Consider the following 7,325-nt stretch of genomic DNA (forward strand, 5'->3'; position numbering starts at 1 on the left):
GGTGGAGCTCTTTCTGACACCCTTGCCTCCCAGACACCTTTCCGACCCCCGCAAATAGTGGGGTTTCCTAAGCCAGCACTCCTTCCAGACAGGTCTTAGGCTAGTGGGGGCTCCCAGAACCAACCTCGGGGGGCTGCAGGCCTCCCCCTTTGAGAGAACGAGGGGACTGTCAACAGGAGTTCTAACTTGAGGTTTGGACCAGAACGCCCTAACTCTGTGGCCATGGCCCCAAGGGCGTGGAGGGCCGCCACCACCCCCTCCCTGGACAGGGTCTGGGGTCCACTTCCCACCATAGAGCCCCTCCACCCCAACCAGAGTCTTCTGCGCCCGATGCCTTCTTGTCAGAACGTTGCAGTCTGTCCTTGTCGCTAGATGGCGACCTGTGTACAGGTAGAGCAACGGGCCGCCGGCAGCGAGTCAGCCGGCCGGAGGCCGAAGGGGAACCCCGGACCTTCTCCCCCCGGGGGGGGGTCCCTCGAGGGGCTCAGGGCTGGCGAGCTGGGTAAAGGAGGCGCTGCTTTCCCCCAGGCCCTGGGAGCGCGGTTCTGGGGGGCAGCTCTCCCCTGGCCGCGGGCAGCCACCGGGCAGCCACCGGGCAGCCTCCCTGGGCCCGGGCTGTGCGCAGGGCGAGGGGCACTTCGCCACGGGACTACCCCGCCCCGATTCTGTTTTGGGTGAAGCACTACCAGGGCGCGGACGCCAGCCCTAAGGGAGGGGCGAGGACGCGCTCCGGAGGCTCGGGACCTCGGAGCACAGGCCCCGGGCTCATGGCCACCGCCGAGGTGGCGCCGGGGCGCGGGGGGCAGCGCGCCCGCCGCACGCGCAATCCGACCCGCAGTTCAGTGTCTTGACCAAAAACCAGTGTCTCGGTGTGGTCACAGCTTGTACAATGTCGCCACCACCACGGCGGCAGCTCTGCGACGTGTTGGGGAGCTCGTGGAATTGCTTCCCAGTCCTGCGCGTCACGGCTCCAGCACCCACGGTTCCGAGCCTGCGGGGGCCCCAACGCGCCTTGCGAGCGGATTCGCGGCCACGCGACGGCCTCAGGCTGCTGTCGTGCGCTCGGCCGGCGAGGATGCGGCTCAGGTGCTCGGCGTGTGCCCAGGACGTCAGGGGGGCCGTCGGGGTCACCTGTGGGGTGCGGACCGCGAGGGAATGAGGGCGGGGACCCAGAGAGCCCCCGCCCCACCGCACGCCTGTCGCTTCCGAAGCCAAACCAAGGGGACAGAAGGATGTTTCAAAAGGCTGCATTTCTATTCCCTTCACAGTGAAAATTGCTTTAGTCCTACAGGAAACAGTGCTTATTCTTACAACATTGGACACCTATTGAATTCCATGTATTAACTCCACTTTTGTTGACAAAAATAAGTCTTTGATTATACTTTAAAAGTTCTTGGAAGCACATACAGTGTAACGAATTCTAAAGAAGAGTTGCTTTTACAATGTATATATTGTTTGCATGAAAACAGCCTATGCATTCGTTTTGTAATAAGAACAACCCGTGTGTATTTCTGTCTATTTGGGTTTTTTCCTCCGCGGCTGTGAGCTGAGTTTTTTTTGCAGGTCCTGTTACCCTTCAGGGAGAGGGCTAATGCAGGAGACGGTGGTTTTGGCAGGGTTCGTGTTGAGCCGTCATTCTCATCTAAAGCCAGTCTTTTGGCCGGGACAGGCTTTTCCTGACTGCGGGTTTTGTTCCATCAGGACAGCTAACCATGGTTGCCCTTGCACTCAGAGCTGGTGCCCAGGCACTCACCTTTGTGGTCCCACACGCAGGGACTTCTACAGGGAAAGAGGGGCCACCAAAGGCTCCGCCTCCATGCACACCTTTGGTAGACACTACAGGCGCACTCTGCACCCCTTTGGCACCTTGCTTTCTTCCTGATTCATGTATCCTGGAGGTGTTCCAAATCAGCAGGTACGCATTTACCTTATTCTTTTTATTTTAAAATATATTATTTTTATTGATTTTTTAGAGAGAGAGAGACATTGATGTGAGAGCAGAAGAACATTGATTGGCTGCCTCCTGCATGCCCCCTACTGGGGATGGAGCTCGCAACCCCGGCATGTGTCCTGACCAGGAATGGAACCAGCAAACTTTTGGTGCAGGGTACAATGCCCAGCCACTGAGCCACTCCAGCCAGGGCTATCTTATTGTTTTTAAATGGCAACATTTCCTCCCGTGTGACCCTGACCAGGGCCAGGGATCAAACCTGCAACCCAGGTATGTGCTCTTGACCAGGAATTGAACCCAAGACCCTGAGCAACCAGCCAGGGCAGTAGCCTATATTTTCTTTGTCTCTTCTCCACTCACATTCCCATGATTTGGGGGCGGGGGGGACCCTGAGCCACCTCCAGGCATGGACATACGACCCAGACCTTTATCACAGTCCCTGGTTCAGGGGTAGACACATGAATGGGGCGGGGACAATGCCAGTCAGGGCCAGGACTTATCTGAACTATTAAGGGAAGGGAAGCTCTTTTCTCTGCTGGCCTTGCTTGTGGGAAGGTGTAGTCCTGGGCACTTTCCGTTTCTGGAGCCCGAGAATAAAGCCAAATTGGAGAACAGAGACAAAATACGAGAGAGCTGGTGCCTGTCTTGATGACATAGTTTGAGTCCAGTTCAGGTTGTACCTGGAGCCCCCCCTCTCCACCCTGGATTTTCAGTGACATGATCCAGCAGATTTCTGTTTTTGCCTGAGCCCGTGTGGGTAGGGCTTTCTGTCAGTACCTTGGGAAGAGTCCTGCTATAGAAACTGGCATCAAGAATGGGGGATGGTTAGTGACGATGGAATGCAGAATTGACTGAAGAGCGTCATCCCCATACACCAAGGCTGCAGGTTCAATCCCCGGTCAGGAACCAGGGTCAGGAACCCGGTCAGGGCACATACAAGAATCAACCAGTGCACGCATAAATAAGTGGAGCGACACTTCTCTCTCTCTCTCTCTCAAATCAATTAAAAAAATTTGACTGAGCCAAGTCAAGGTGGAGTCCTGTCTCTTCTTGGCTACAAGTTGGCCATTCTTGTTATGCAGTATTGAAGCAACTAATTATATTGTTTCTCCGACTAGGCGTTTACCATGCGGGGAATGAAGGGCCTCAGTAAAAGGTGATGAGCTCTTCCTGCCATTTTCAGTAAGATCGTGCAGGAAAGAAACAAACCTACGGGAGATTCTGACACACCCTGTGATGTGGGTGGAACTTGAAGACATTATGCTAAGTGAAATAAGTCAGTCACAAGAAGACAAATACTGGATTATTCTACTTATATGTGGTACCAGTCAAATTCATAGGGGGAAAAGTAGGGCAGTGGTGGCCAGGGGCTGGGGGAGGCGGGAATAGGGAGTTGTTGTTTAATGAGTTTCTGTTTGCAAGAGGAAAGTTCAGGAGATGGATGGTGGTGATGGTTGTACAACAATGTGACTGTACTGAGTACCACTGAACTGTACACTTAAACATGGTTAAGGTGGTAAATTTTATGGTTTGTATAACTTCCCACAATTTAAAAAGCACCACACAGACTGGCCAGTGTGGCTCAGTGGTTGAGCATCAACCCATGCACCAAGAGGTCGCCGGTTCGATCCCTGGTCAGGACACATGCCCAGATTGTGGGTCCAATCCCCAGTGGGGAGCATGCAGGAGGCAGCCAGTCGATATTCTCTCTCATCGATGTTTCTATCTCTCTCTCCCTCTCACTTCCTCTCTCTGTAAAATCAATAAAGAAAAAAAAATTTTTTAAATAAAATAAAAAATAAAAAGCACCACACACAGAAGGAAGAAAATATAGCTTTATTAAGAGATGTCTTTTCTGAAAGATCTCATATCCTTTGAGATGACGTGGAGGCACCTGGAGAGGATTATGCTAAGTGAAATAAGCCAATCAGAGACAGACAAATACCACATGACCTCACTTATCTGTGGAATATAGTGAACAAAATAAGCTGATGAACAAAGTAGACCCAGAGACATAGAAAGGAGTACGGTTCAGATGGACAAACCTCAGAGGAGGGGCGGGAGGGGGAGGGATGCGGTAAACCACAGAACTTACATGCATGTGTGCGCAACCGTGGACATGGACAGCAGTGCTAGTGTGTGGCAGGATCGGGAGGAGGGTGTCGGGGGTGGGGAGAAGAAACATGTGTAACAAAAATAAATTAATCAAAATTGCAAAAAAAAACACAAAACCAAACTTAATTTTCACTTAAAAAAAAAAAAAAGAGGTCCTGTAAAAGCTGAATTATCTTCAATGAGCTCAAGTTCCTGTGAGCAAAGGCTGAGGGGCAGAAACCAGCGAGAGAGAAAGTGGGAACTCAGGAGGACAATGTTCTCCATGTCGGAACTCTCCCTATACGAGCTTATCCACTCCTGACACCCTCTGAGGAAGGTGCTGATTCACGCATGAAAAGAAAGGCCTGGGAAGTTACTTAACTAAACCCTGACGAAGTGAGGGGCACGGCCAGGACTGTGACCTGGGCAGTCATTGGCTTTGTTACTGGGCCACTGCATCGGGGAGCAAAAACCTTGGACGCCCCCCTGGAACCCTAAGGGAACTGTGCAGTTAGAGACGCGGGCATCGGGCTCCCAGGGCTGGTGCCGTCACCCAGAGATTCCGCTGCGCCAACCAGGCGTGGGCTGTGCCTCCGAGCCGGGTGCAGGGAGTGCACATGGGGATTTAAAAGCTGCCACCTCGCACTCCCGTATCTTCACTCTCTCATTTTTTTTTTAATTCTCACCAAGGATATTTTTCTGTTTCTTTTCAGATAGAGCGGGAGGGAGAGAGGGAGCAAAACATTGATGCGAGAGACACATCAATTGTTGCCTCCTACATGACCCCAACGGGAGCCGGGGACCAAACTGCAACCAAGGTACGTGCCCTTGGCCGGAATTGAACCCGGGACTCTGGTCCAAGGGCCGACGCTCTAACCACTGAGCCAAACCAGCCAAGGCTCTCATCCTTTAACTCCCATGCACTCCCTTCTCAAGGACAATCTTTGAAGCAGTTTGGAGAAACCACTGGCTATGCAAAACTATTTGCTGCTTTGAAGATTTATTCACCACAATCCTCTTTTTTTCCTTTATTGATTTTAGAGAGAGAGGAAGTGAGAGGGAGAGATAGAAACTTCGATGAGAGAAAACATCAATTGGCCGCCTCCTGGGAATTGGCCCACGACCTGGGCATGTGCCCTGACCAGGAATCAAACCGGTGACCTCTTGGTGCATGGGTCATTGCTCAACCACTGAGCCACACCAGCCGGACTACACAGTCCTCTTTTGATGTGCACAAGTCCGGGAATGGACCAAGCCCTGCTCATCTCCCAGTGTTAGTGGCAGCGAGTCTCACGGTTGGCTCTGAGACGGACCATCTCTTGGCCAAGGTCTTTGATGATACTCCCTATTTCTGCTGTGAACAATCTAATTGTGTGCGCTACTTGGGGTCGCAAATATGGGCTGTGTATTAAGGTCAGGCTGTGCGTGAGAAAGACTGTCATCACCTGGCCCCAGAAGGGGCTGATAGGGACCAGCAGAGGGCGTATCACACCACCAGGAACGCGTGGCAAAGGGACAGGACAGAGAAATGGTCCTACCTGCCGGGGAGACCCGGGTTCGGTTCCCGCTAAGGGCACGTACCTTGGTTGTGATTTGTCCCCGGTTCTGGTTGGGTTGTGTGGATGGCAACCACTCGATGTGTCCCTTTCACATCGATGTTTCTCTCTCTCCCTCCCTTCCTCTCTCTCCCTCCCACTCTATCTGAACAAAAAATGGAAAAATGTCCTCGGGTGAGGATAAAAAAAAAAAAAAAGAAAGCCAATAATAGGCTCTGTGAAGGAGACTATGCCAAACTACGACTATGTAATAAAATATGTTCTACTACCAGTACCCAGGTTTTCTTCTCCTTGCTTTGGTTTCATAATTTTTCTACTTTATTAACTTATAGGCAGTAAAATAAATTATTTATCGTTGTTATTACAAACGATCTGTTTCTAGCCCTCTTCTGCCAAGAGCTAAGACCTCCTGGTGCCCCACGGTCATGAGCAGGCTGGTTGCAGATTTCAGGTGATGTCATTGATTTCTGGGGGTGTGCCGGTATGTGCCAGTATGAGGCAATGTGACTTCTTAAGCCCAGTCCAAAGGAATAAACTGAGAAACGTCTAAACCGTATGTGGGTTAAGCCCTCATCCATATGGAAATACCTTTCCTGATACCCTCCCAGCTCAGCGCCTGCTCATCACCAGAACAACCCCCCTCCCCCCCCTAATAAGCAGTGAGACAGCCTCCCTCCAGGTGGGGGAAATAGGATCATTTTTCCTAAGGGCTTGTGACATCTTGTGCTGTGCTGGGTCCCCAACACTCTGGCATCAAATGTGTTCTTAGCTGGTAACTCAGAGACGGAATAAACCATGCAGGTAGCTGCATGTGTGGTTGTTGCTTTTTTGGGGTGTTACATGGTGTTTTCTATTAAAAATGTGAATTAGGCCTGGCTGGCATGGCCCAGTGGTTGGAGCCTTGGTACTGGCACCAGAGGCTTACAGGCTTGATTTCCGTCAAGGGCACATATCTGGGTTGCAGGTTCGATTCCTGCCCCAGTTGGGGTGTGTGCGGGAGGCAGCCAATCGATGTGTCTCTCTCACATCGATGCTTCTCTCTCTCTCCCTGCCTCTTTCCACTCTCTCTAAAAATTAATGGAAAAAATATCCCCCGGTGAGGATGAACAAACAAACAAAAGCGAATTATTTTGCCAGGGTTAAATATTACAAAGTTTCATATGACGCAGGTTTGTAACTCCTTTGGAAAACGAGGAAGTGCTGCTAAGGGTGGAGCGGCACCCCACTCGGCGTGACGCCGACCTCAGTGAGGGCTCCGCCACAGCCCCCACTCGTGGGATTCACGCCTTCCTGTGACCTGCCGGTCCCTGGAGCCCCGAGTTCGCAACGCAACTCTGCGCCCTCCAAGTTCAGGTTACACCAACCTTCCGGAATTGCTCAGGGCCCATCTGGAAAAGACGAAGAAGTTGGGTCTACCCATCAGACTCCGGCAGGTGGCAGGATAATGTATTGTCATAAAATTTGGGTTTGTCTCTCTACATATTTCCTAGCTGTAAGCAGCTCACCTCGCCGAAAGGACTTTGGTGGGGCGGGGAGCACAGCGGCCTGAACATGGAGCTGACCTCGACTAAAAACCGAAGGCCACTGAAGACATGACAGGGTGTCCTGGAGACAGAGGGAGATGGGAGAGGGCCTGGGGGAAATGAGGAGGTGAGAGGGTGACCTGCCTGGGAAGGGCAGAGAGGTCTGCGGGCTCCTCAGGGGCAGCAGAGCCCACACCACTC

This window comes from Molossus molossus, unplaced genomic scaffold (assembly GCF_014108415.1).
Source record: "Molossus molossus isolate mMolMol1 unplaced genomic scaffold, mMolMol1.p scaffold_m16_p_7, whole genome shotgun sequence".
Lineage (NCBI taxonomy): Eukaryota > Metazoa > Chordata > Mammalia > Chiroptera > Molossidae > Molossus > Molossus molossus.